Here is a 13126-nt window from a genome sequence, read left to right as displayed (position 1 = left end):
TAGATAGCATGGAAGGAAGGATGGCAGATACATGGGTAGATGGCATGGAAGGAAGGATGGCAGATACATGGGTAGATAGCATGGAAGGAAGGATGGGAGATACATGGATAGATGGCATGGAAGGAAGGATGGGTAGATACATGGATAGATGGCATGGAAGGAAGGATGGGAGATACATGGGTAGATGGCATGGAAGGAAGGATGGGAGATACATGGGTAGATGGCATGGAAGGAACGATGGGTATTTACATGGATAGATGGCATGGAAGGAAGGATGGGAGATACATGGGTAGATGGCATGGAAGGAAGGATGGGAGATACATGGATAGATGGCATGGAAGGAAGGATGGGAGATACATGGGTAGATGGCATGGAAGGAACGATGGGAGATACATGGATAGATGGCATGGAAGGAAGGATGGGAGATACATGGATAGATGGCATGGAAGGAACGATGGGAGATACATGGATAGATGGCATGGAAGGAAGGGTGGGTATTTACATGGATAGATGGCATGGAAGGAAGGATGGGTATTTACATGGATAGATGGCATGTAAGGAAGGATGGGAGATACATGGGTAGATGGCACGGAAGGAAGGATGGGAGATACATGGGTAGATGGCATGGAAGTAAGGATGGGAGATACATGGGTAGATGGCATGGAAGGAAGGATGGGAGATACATGGATAGATGGCATGGAAGGAAGGATGGGTATTTACATGGATAGATGGCATGGAAGGAAGGATGGGTATTTACATGGATAGATGGCATGGAAGGAAGGATGGGAGATACATGGGTAGATGGCATGGAAGGAAGGATGGGAGATACATGGATAGATGGCATGGAAGGAAGGATGGGAGATACATGGGTAGATGGCATGGAAGGAAGGATGGGAGATACATGTGTAGATGGCATGGAAGGAAGGATGGGAGATACATGGGTAGATGGCATGGAAGGAAGGATGGGAGATACATGGATAGATGGCATGGAAGGAAGGATGGGAGATACATGGGTAGATGGCATGGAAGGAAGGATTGGAGATACATGGATAGATGGCATGGAAGGAAGGATGGGAGATACATGGGTAGATGGCATAGAAGGAAGGATGGGAGATACATGGGTAGATGGCATGGAAGGAAGGATGGGAGATACATGGATAGATGGCATGGAAGGAAGGATGGGAGATACATGGATAGATGGCATGGAAGGAAGGATGGGAGATACATGGGTAGATGGCATGGAAGGAAGGATGGGAGATACATGGATAGATGGCATGGAAGGAAGGATGGGAGATACATGGGTAGATGGCATGGAAGGAAGGATGGGAGATACATGGGTAGATGGCATGGAAGGAAGGATGGGTTGATGCCATGGAAGGGAGGATGGGTTAATGCCATGGAAGTAAGGATGGGTAGGTGCCATAGGAAGGAAGGATGGGTAGATACATGGGTAGAAGCCACGGAAGGAAGGATGGGTTGATACAAGAGTAGATGCCATGGAAGGAAGGATGGGTTGAAGCCATGGAAGGAAGGATGGGTAGATACATGGGTAGATGCCATGGAAGAAAGGAAGGGTTCGTGCCATAGGAAGGAAGGATGGGTACATACACACCACGGAAGCAGTGATGGAGAGGGGGGGTAGATGGACAGTTACACACATACATACTGCAGAGCCCATATCCAAGCCCAGCTCTGTTGGAAGGCCAGGTGTTCAGAGAGATGGTTAGATGGATACATACATACTTCAGAGGGAAGGACTGATAGACCAACAGATATCACAGACAGAAGGAGAGAGAGAGAGAGATTATTATTTGGATTAAAGTAGCACCTCCACCCCCAACTCAGATAGGGCCCTGTTGGGCTGGGTATGGCACAGATACCGTGGGAGACAGTCCCTGTGTCAAAGGGCTCACACCTAAATAGAGAAAGAGGGAGAATAAACAGACAGCAAGAGGGGAAGACCTGCCCAAGGTCACATCTGTTACCGAGCTAGAAACAGAACCCAGGTGTTCTGAGAGTCCCACCCAGTCCCACTAGACTGCGCTGCACTGAGGGAATGATGGGTTAGATGGTTCGCAGGTGCGGTGCCAATGGGTAAGTGGATGGAGGTGGATGGATAAATCTATGGTGAAGGTTGAAGGGGTACCCATTCTGAAGGATGAAGGGATGGATAAATGGATGGCCATAGATGGACTGCGATAGATGGATGGCTAGAGGTGGAGATGGATGGATGTATAAATGAATGGGTGGGTGTGTGCATATCGTAGTGGATCAGTACCGATGGGGATGGATGGTGATGGACGGACGGATGGATGGGCTAGTACAGATGGTGAGTGATAGATAGATGAGGATGAATGGATGGGTGAATATGGCAATTGATGGATGTACAACTGTGTGTTAATGGAGACATACGGTGATGGATGGCTGGGGATGGATAATATATAAAGGCATGATAGATAAGTGGATGGGGTTGCATGTATTTATGGAAAATATGGGTGAGGATGAATGGATGGATGGTGATAGGAAGATGAGAATGGATGGGGATGGACGGATGGATGGATGGGCTGGTACAGATGGTGAGTGATAGATAGATGAGGATGGATGGATGGATGGATGGATGGATGGATGGATGGATGGATGGATGGATGGAGGGATGGATGGAGGGATGGATGGATGTGGAGGTAGGAGAATGGATGGGTATAGGTCTATATGGATAGACGGAAGATATGGAAGACGGTTAGAGATAAGGATGGATGGAGCATGGGATGGCTGGGTGGGTAGGTGGATCGGTGGATGGCCAAGCCATCCCTGGCATCTCACTGAGGCGAGATCCTCTCTAGGATATAACCCATGCATACCCGGGGGGCACCATATCAGGATCAGCATTTGCCCTACATCCCCTTCCACCCCAGAGAGGAGCAGATGCCCCATGGGGATTTTCCAGCCACAGTCAGTGGGGGGAAGGTAATTAAAATACCCTGACCCCCACACACACTCGTCTTCTGGCTAGGAAGCTAAGGAGTCTCCTTCCACCCCTTACCCTCAGTGGCAGCTGGGGAGGGGGGAGATGGGACAAGAAACAGCAAGCACCCCACAGCAGGGATCAGCTCCTGGGACTCAGCCCCACAAAGTAGCAGCAGTAGTAGAGCTGTTATCTGGAGCAGACACTAAGCAGGGACTCACCTAAAGTCTCACTAGCTCTGGTGACATAGGGGGTCCAGGCAGTGGGGTGGGACAGATGATGCAGATGCCCCATCTCCTCCCAGCCCCTCACTCACACACCTTCCCCACCCCCATGTGTGTATCAGCCCCAAAGCTGGATGGGCGAGTGCAGGGCTCAAACCCACCAGTGCCGAGCACAGAGCTCACACCTGGCATTAAAGGGTGGGTTGCCTGCAGTGGCAGTGTTAGGGTTGTTATCCTGAGGCAGCGCAGGGGCACACAGAGTAAGAGAGTGGGGGGGGGGGTGGCTGAGAGAGAGCTCAGTCCAGGGCAGATGGACACACCTGTAACATGGCATGACCCAGGGACCCTCCCACCTGGGCTGTCGTGTTTGTACACACAGAGAGACACACAACACAGAGAGACAAACATGCACCCACACAGATCCATGCACCTGTTCTCCAGACATCCCTGGGCAGGGGGCTCAGTAGGGGGTGTCATGCTCAGGGAGCAGCATCTTTCATGTCAGAGAGAAACCTTAGATCCCATCCTTAAAATACTTGTGGCTCTGTTCATAAAAGTGACAGTGTTCAAAATCCCCACATCCCTCAGCCGAGGCAACTACCGGCTGCACCTGGGCAAGAGAGCCCGGTATAAACAGGCCCAGAGGTGGCTGCATTCCATCTGAAGTGACTCCTGGGTGTTTCGTTACATTGGGAGCAGGGTCATAGAGGCACACGTGTGAATCCATCCATCCTGGTCTTTAGGGAGCCCCCCCAACATGGCAGCATCCCGGCACCTCGCACACCTCAGAGGGATCCTGAGCCACCTTTCACAGGCAGAGAAACTAAGGCACAGAGAAATTCAACAGGCGGCCAAGCTTCAGTGCCAGGGTGTAGGGCCACATGCGATGAGTGAGATGAGAGCTGGGAGGCTCTGCATCCTTCATTTCATCACAGTGGGCAGCGGTGGGTGGATGGATGGAGGGGTGCGACTAGGGATGGATGGAGGTGTCTAGAGATGGACGGATGGATCGATGGGTGGTTTTCGGTCATGGATGAATGGATGGATTGAGGGGTGTGTTTAGGGATGGACTGATGGATCGATGGGTGGTTTGTGGTCATGGATTGACAGAGGTATCTAGAGATGGATGGGTGCAGGCATGAATATATGGATAGAGGTGTCTAGGGATGGATGGATGGATGGATGGATGGTTTGTGGTCTTCAATGAATAGAGTGGTGAATGGGGATGGGCAGATAGATGCATGCATCGAGAGATGGATGAATGGAAGGGGGGTGTCTAGGGATGGAATGATGGATGGTTTGGGGTCAGGGATGGATGGATGTATCCAGAGATAGATGACTGGAGGGACGGAAGGATGGGTAGAGAAGGGGATAGGCGGGTTGGTGTTGGACACACAGTCTGAGCTCTCTCTGTCACAGTGGCTGAGTCAGAGTTGACGTCTCTTTCTCTCCCCCCAATAGAGGTGATCGTGTCAGGTGAGTTTTGCAGCGAGGACGGAGACGAGGAGCTGGACGGCCTCTGGTCCACCATCTCGGTCTTCATCACCCTCTTCCTCTTGAGCGTCTGCTACAGCGCCACCATGACCCTGTTCAAGGTGAGAGAGAGAGAATGAACGTAAGAACGAAAGAATTAATGAGTTTAGCACAGTAGATAGTGTAACGATGCTGCCTTTGGTGGGACACTTCTGAGAGTATCAATTCCGGAAAATTTCTTAGAGAAAGGCAGTTACAGCCCAAGGCTGGGATTTCTCCACTTCTAAGGCAAACCAAACCAGCGAAACAGAGAGGACTTTGGTTTAACCTCACTGGCTAACCATAAGTCATACAAGCAATTCCCTTAGACACTCCAGTTTCCCAGAATCACCACCACTGCCACTCGTTATGGGGACGAATGGTTATGAAAACCAATACCCCAGTAAAAGAAAAAAATTTCTCCTGATCCCAAAGGGCCAAACCCCAGACCCAGGTCAATACACAAGTCAGATCTTACCCACAAATCACGCTGTTGCCAATCCTTTAGAATCTAAAATCTAAAGGTTTATTCATAGAAGGAAAGAAATATAGATGAGAGCTAGAATTGGTTAAATGGAATCAATTACATACAGAAATGGCAAAGTTCTTGGTTCAGGCTTGTAGCAGTGATGGAATAAACTGCAGGTTCAAATCAAGTCTCTGGAGTACATCCCCCGCTGGGATGGGTCATTCAGTCCTTTGTTCAGAGCTTCAGTTTGTAGCAAAGTCCCTCCAGAGGTAAGAAGCAGGATTGAAGAAAAATTGAGGGGTTTTCAGGCCCTTTTATATTCTCTCCCCGTGGAAGGACACCCCTTTGTTCTTACTGTGGAAAATCACAGCAGCAAGATGGAGTCTGGAATCACATGGGCAAGTCACCTGTCCATGCATGACTCAGTTTGCAGGCCAACGCCATTGTTTACATGTTAGTTTGAACGGTCCCAGGAAAGCTCAGATGTGGAATGGCATCTCCCAAAGTTCATTGTCAGCAGGGCCAGCCCACAACATTTTGGCACCTGAAGTGGGGAGCTCAAATGACGCCCCCTTGCCCCCTCGCTTGGGCCAAAACTTTGAAAGGTCTCAATTCTGCCTTCTTCCTGTTCTACTCCTCTCATGGTACTGCTCTGCTACCTACCCCAATAAAGGAGAACTAAAAACTTAAAATGCCTTGTTCAAAAATTTTAAGTAACACGTAACTTTCAAACGCCTGAACAGCAAATGTAACTTTTCTTGTCTCCATAGTAAACACTGGCATTTTTATCTGTCTGAATAATCAAAGTGGTGCTTTCCGTGCCTTCTTGGTTGCAAAGATTTGAACTGCTTCCTGAAGGTCCACAGTCTGGGCCAGCTCATGCTCTATTGAGATGGTTGCAAGGCCGACCAGCCTCTCCTGTGTCATCGTGGAGCGTAGATGTGTTTTTATTAACTTCAGCTTGGAGAAGCTGCGTTCTCCACTGGCAACGGTTACAGGAAGTGTTAGAAGTATGCACAGAGCAACAAAAGCATTTGGAAAGAGGGTGGTCATCTTATTTGTGCACATGTATTCCAGAACAGCCTTTGGAGTTGATCCTGCTGAAATGTATCTTGAAAGGGCTTTCAGTTCATCACCTAAATCACTCGCATCAATATCGTGCATGACATGATCATGTGTCAACACTGTCTCTAGTGCCCTGCATTGCTGGTGTAGGTCTTCTTCGGGTATAGTGAAGAGTTTTGGAATATCATACAACATCCCAAATATACTGCTGTGTTCCTTGAGCTGCATGAAATGTTCTTCAGCTGACTGTATTGCACAATCTAGCACCTGGTTAAAGAATTCAACTTTGAATTGTTGTTTAGTGTCTCTTATGGGATTATCCCATGCCTCGTAATCTTCTTCTTCGGTGACTCTTGAATTCTTGAATGGGTGGGAAAATAGCTTCAGTGTGAAGTTCTTCTGCCAACTTCGGTGCACTCTTCAGAACGTTTTGAAATCCCTCATCTGACATCTGTATAATTTTAGGTATGATTTTGCTTTGTCCAGTTGTTCCATTGCTCCAGATATATCAAGGTCAACACCTTGGAGTTTCTTGCTTACAACATTTATTTCAAACAGTATATTATGTCAGAACACTAAGTCACACAGAAATTTGAAGTTAGGTCTGTTTCTGGTGATTCCATTTCCCTCTGCCACTGTTCTCCCACGAACAGTTCCTGTCATAGCATTATCCTCCATAATGGCAACTATGGCATCATCTTTCTTCCCAATTTGGTGTTTGATAGGCTTTATCACCTCCACTCGACTTTCCCATGGTGTGGCACTCAGTGGTTTCAGTGTCAGAGAAGATGTTCCCAGATGTTGCTTCAAAATTTGCCATTGATGAGTTGATGCAGAGAAAAATACATAGATGCTTTTAATTACATTAAAAAATTCAGCAGCCTCACTAGAAGCTGATGCTGCACCAGTGACCACCAAGTTCAATGAACGAGAACTGCATGGGACAAAAAAAGCTCGAGGGTTTGACTCTCGGATCCTTGTCTGCTCTCCTCTGTTCTTTGCTTTCATGTTGGCACCATTATCGTAGCCCTGGCCTCTCATGTCAGCTATCGCAATTCCTGTATCTTCCAGCTTTTTAAGATGCACATTTGTCATACCAGCTCCTGTAGTATCATCAATGTCAATAAATTCTAGAAAATGTTCTCTGACAGTCACCATTGCAGGGACATTTTCACTAGGTTCTGTTGTTACAAAACGCACCAGTAAAGTCATTTGTTCCGTAGGGCTGATGTCAGGTGTGCAGTCCAGAATAACAGAGTAATATCTTGCTGACTTCAGATCTGCCACAATCTTCTGTTTGACTTTTGTTGCCAGTAACTCTATGATCTCATTTTGAATTGTTTTTCCAAGGTAGTGGTGTGTGGACATTTCTTGGGTGGTGACTCTTCTTAGATGCTCCTGGAGTACAGCATCAAACTCAGCCATCACCTCCACAATTTTAAGGCCGTTCCATTGTTTGGCACATACAGCTGATCTGAAGTGCCATGCAGTGCTAGGTTTTGGGTCGCAAGCATTCTCACAATGGCAATGAGCCTTTTCAGAACATTTTGCCAGTAAAGAGACTCTGATGCAATCTTCTCTTGATGCTGATCATCTCTGGTGACCTTTAACCTTGGTCTCATCTCAAGCTCTTTCCACCTATGGAACGTTCTCTGGTGATTTGCTGCCTTCTCATGGCATGCCAGATTTCTAGCCAGATTTTCCCAGTCCTTTGTTCCTGTAGAAGCCAATGTGGCTGAAACATTAGACTGGAAGAGTTTGCAACAAAAACAGTATGCAGCATTCTGGGTTTTTGAGTACATAAGCCATGGCCTCTCCACTTTGTCACCATTGGGGATTTCACGCCAGTAATGTGTTGGATGGAAACAGCAGCTGTTTCTTGCGCCTCCACCACACTCTCTGATCTACACTTTTCTTCAGGAATGTGCGTGGTTACATCCATTTGAGACGGAGATATGGATGCTGCAGGAGCTGCCAGGTCACCTGCACTGTGACTAACTGGAAGATCAGGCATCTCCTCACCACTCACATCCTCACTGGGGCCGGAGGGCTCACCGTGAACAGATGTGTCTATGTATCTCAGGAGAGCTCCTTCCTGCTTAGATAGAAAAGCTTCCTTTGCTTTCTTTCTTTTTCTGAATGCTGCCCCAGAGGGGCGTTTTCTTCTTTCGCTCATGACTGCTGTTCTGTGCCAGCTAGAGTGGCTCTCAACACTCAATTGAAGGGGACAAATAAGCAGGCTGGTAGCAGGGCCTGAGTGAGGGAAGATATCAGCATCTTAAGGGCCTAACTGGCTCCTACTACTTCAGTTGACTGCCTGTTCTCCTCAAGTGGGTTCAGGGAAGCAGCAGGAGACAGCAAGCTCCCTGAGAAGCTGGTGTGAAACAGTCCAGGCTCCTGGGGGTGCTAGAGAGGTACATAAGAGGCTCCTCCTCCTCTCTCTCCCTGCAGCTCCTGCTGCTTTCTGTTATTCCCTCTCCCCTTTTCTCCTGCCTGCCTGTTATGTCTCTTGTGCTAGGGTTACCATATTCAAACATTTAAAAAAGAGGACACTCCACGGGCCCCGGTCCTGCTCCCAGCCCCGCCCCAACTCCGCCCCTTCCCCGCCCCCGGCCCCACCCCCGGCCCCGCCCAACTCCGCCCCTTCCCCACCCCCATTCTAACCCTTTCCCCAAAGTCCCTGCCCCAACTCTGCCCCCTCCTCTGAGCACCCCACATTCCCCCTCCTCCCTCCCGCTCTGATCTTGGTTGGGGGTTGCTAAGTGCTTCCCTGCTCCCCACTCGCCCTGCAGCCCCTGCACCCCTCCCTGCCCCTGCACCCCCCAGCCCCTGCAGCCTCTATGCCCCTGCCTGCCCTGCTCCTCCTCGCCCTGCATCCCCTGCACCCCCCACCCGCCCCTGCAGCCTCTGCGCCCCCCACCTGCCCTGCCCCTGCACCCCCCTGCCCCTGCCTGCCCTGCTCCTCCTCGCCCTGCAGCCTCTGTGCCCCTTGCTCCCCACTCACCCTGCAGCCCCTGCACCCCCCCACCCCTGCAGCCTCTGTGCCCCCGTCTGCCCTGCCCCTGTGCCCCGCTGCAGCCTCTATGCCCCTGCCTGCCCTGCTCCTCCTCGCCCTGCAGCCTCTTCACCCCCCCGCCTGCCCAGCTCCCCCGGCAGCCTCTGCCTGGTGGGGGCTTCGGATGCTCAGCGGCGACCAGGGCAGCGCGGGTCCCTGCAGCCCCGGCACACGCCGCACTCCCTGCCCCGCACCGCAGCCTCCTTCCTGCCGCGCGGGGTGATGGGGCCGCAGGAAGGGTCCCCCAGTGGCCGGGGGGGCCCCGCCCATGAGGGAAGCCCGAGCCGTTGGCTGGGCCCGGCCTCCCCATGGTCCTGCGGGCTCGGCTGGGGCGCGCGGTCCGCCCGGCCTCCGGGGGCAGCAGCGGCCCCTTCGCCGCCTTCTGCAGCTGCGCCCCCCCTTCCCCCGCCCGAGCTCGCTACAATGTAGCCGGGCGGCTGGGCTGCACTGCGGACCCGGCGGGTCGTGCTGGGGCCGGGCGGACCCTGGCTTATGCTGCCTCCCTATTTCCCCGGACATGTCCGGCTTTTTGGCAATTCCCCCGGACGGGGATTTGAGTACCAAAAAGCCGGACATGTCCGGGGCAATCTGGACGTATGGTAACCCTATCTTGTGCCCTCCTTCCTCCAGCCCAGCACTCCACCGTCTCTGTGCATCTAGAGCAGAGAGAATACATAGACACCCGCAGACACAATTTCCTACACTCTGCGTCCTAGTGGTGCCCCCCCACAGTCTGGCACCTGAGGCGGCCGCCTCAGTTCGCCTCATGGTAAGGCCAGCCCTGATTGTCAGTTCAGTGTTTCTTGATTGGGCACTTACAGAAAATAGTCCTCTCTCAAGAAACTGACCAAATAATTCACTGAGGCTACTTAGAATCAAAACACATTGAGATACAAGTACAGAGCCAATATTCATAACTTCAGCTACAAAAATGATACACACTTACAGACAGCACAATCATAACCAGCAAACCATCACCTCGTCAGAGACACCTCACTCCACAGCCTTTGTACAATATTTGCTGCAACTATAGAACAGTGGCTGCAACAATGATCTGTACGGTCACAGTTTCTGTCAGTAACGTCACAGAGGGCAGCATGGAAAGGAAAGAAAGAAGAGAAGAATGAAGGAGAAGGAAGAATGGGTGAATAAGACAGAGACTGAATGAATGAGACACAGGCATAAAAGCAGGAAGGAATGACACAGACAGACAGAGCAGCTCCCCCCAGCGCTGACCCCTCTCACCTTTGCTCTCTCTGTCCCCTGCAGGTGAAGTGGCTTTTCTCTGCCATGGTGCAGCTGAAGGAGGCGAGTGGCCCCGAGTACAAGAACGTGATCCAGGGCGTGGTGTAGGGGCCGCTGCCCCCGTCCGCCCAGAGACAAGGGGCCAGGACTCCCGGCTCCATTGGCAACACCACCCTGAGTCCCACAGCTGCCCCCTGCTAGTGCTGTGCCCCTGGGAGACCCCCCTGGGGGAGACAGGACCTCACCCCATGTGACCTAATCAGCCCTCAGCCACTGGGGACGCTGCCCTGCTGGGAGCTTGGCAGAGACCGGACACCTCGTATCATGCAGGGAACCAGTGCCCCTAGTGAGGAAACAACCCCTTTCCCACTTCCCACCCTCCTTAGTCCAACAGTCCCTGCTCTGGGCTGGATCACAGGCAGCGCCCCCTAGAGGGGAAAGGCCCCATGTCTCCTTCCCCACCCCCTGCGCCAGCCAGCCCCCTGCCCTGGGGCAGGACCATAGCCAGAGTGGTGTCTGTCATGCTGTATGTTGCATATTTAGCTCTTCGTTGGGATTTTTGTGGGTGGTGTGCGTGTGTGACTTTTGTTGTGTGCACTGAGTGACAATAAATAAATATACAAATCAGGCTCCATCTTATTCATAACCTCCATCCCTGACTTTCAGGGACCCCTGACACACTCCAGAGGGGCATGTCATGTCTGTAGGGGGAGCCTCCGGGCATGGAGAATAAAATTAAGGGTGCCCACTGAACCGGCCCCATTCGGAGATAGGGGGCCTAACTACAAACCCAGAGAGCTGGGGCTTCGTCCCTTAGCCTATACAGGCTGGGACAGAGGGGCAGGAAGGGGAGATCTCTGGGGCAGGGAAAGCCACTGATCAGATGGGGGGCATGTGTGAGAAAGAAAGAAAGAAAGAAAGAAAGAAAGAAAGAAAGAAAGAAAGAAAGAAAGAAAGAAATGGATGTGTATGTATGAGGATGGACGGATGCGTAGATAGATACCGAGGGACTGAGACATACACTGCGTAGCGTTCTCCTTGGTTAAATCCCCCAAAACCACCCTAAAATGCAGCTACCAATTTTGAACTCATTTTATTTTGGATCAAACACAAAATTCCTGTGTAAGTTGCAAGTTACAGAAAGGAGCCAATGAGACTCTTCTCCTTCGCCAGAGTCCAGGTTAACCAGAGCTTGGGACACAGATGTGCGCACACACACACACACACACACACGGAAATCCAGTCCCTGCCATGGGATGGGGATGGAGGATTGAGGAGCACGGGGCTGAGTTCAAGCTCCAGCGTGGGCTGCTCCCTGGGCACGTCCGGGGAAGGACTCTGCCCTCCCTTCTCTGGGCTGTGTGGAGCTCAGACTCTTCACCGGCCGTTGTCGTGCCCTCTGAGCTGCCGTGGAACATGGTCCCTCCAGGTGTCTGGAGAGAGGGCAGGAGCCCGGGAGGGCTGAAGGTGGAGGGAGGGAATGAAGAGGATGAAGCAGTGCTGGCCACCTCCTAGGAGCCCGGAGCTGGGCACTCACCGCACCTCTGGACACAGAGCAGAGAGGTTCAGCCGTTGGACCGGTGTTGGGCTCACACCCAGCATCCTACGCTGGGAGAGCAAGGCCAGAAGGGACCGTTGGGACCATCTAGCCTGTCCTGCTGGCTTCTTAATTAGTGATCATTCATTTTTGGTCATTGATCATTAATTGCTGATTATTGATAAGTGATTATTATCAGTTGATAATTACTAGCACCTTATTGATGGTTCATGCTTGAGCCTTGATTGTTTAACATTAATTACTGATCTGTGAGTGTTGATTATTGATAATTAATTCCAGATTAATGGCTATTCAGCATTAATTACAGATCACTAGGTACTGACCAGAAATAGCCAATCCATGATTATTGATTTCTCAGTGATAAATGATTGGAATTGATAATAGACTGTTGATTCATTTATTAAACACTGCCGAATCAACCCTGATGGGAGCTCGTTAATTAGTGATGACGGGTGGTGGATTATTAACAAGTAATCATTCCTGATTATCTCTGATTGATCGTTGGGCACTGTGAGGAATCAGGAATGGCAGCAGAGCCAGTCCCAGGCGACCTGACGCGCGCACCTGGCCTGTAGCTGCCTGATCGGCTCCGCCCTGATTGCTGGGCAGAGTCAGCAGACCGGCTGATAAGACCAGCAGAACTTCAGCAGTTGCCCAAAGTATTTCCCCAGGGCTGTGATAGCGGCTGTGTCGGATTGTTCCAGCTCCTGCCTTGTTCCTGTCTCGGTCCAGCCCGGCTCCTGTCTGGCTCCAGCCCAGCTCCTGTCCTGGACCCAGGCTGTCCTCTCTCCAGGTAACCTGTTCCTAAACCTGGGCTCTAATTCCTGACTTTGGTTTTACCCTCTCACATCCATAAAATCATAGAGATGTAGGACAGGGAGAGACCTCGAGAGGTCACCTAGTCCCGTCTCCTGCCGTGAGGCCGGACTAAGTAATAACTAGTCCATCCCTGACAGGTATTTGTCTAACCTGTTCCTAAAAACCTCCAACAATGGAGGCTCCACAACCTCCCTCAGCAATTTGTTCCAGTATTTAC

Source organism: Emys orbicularis, chromosome 12, assembly GCF_028017835.1.
Source record: "Emys orbicularis isolate rEmyOrb1 chromosome 12, rEmyOrb1.hap1, whole genome shotgun sequence".
Taxonomy (NCBI): domain Eukaryota; kingdom Metazoa; phylum Chordata; order Testudines; family Emydidae; genus Emys; species Emys orbicularis.
The sequence above is the reverse complement of the archived record's forward strand: the minus strand, read 5'-3'. Positions refer to the sequence as shown.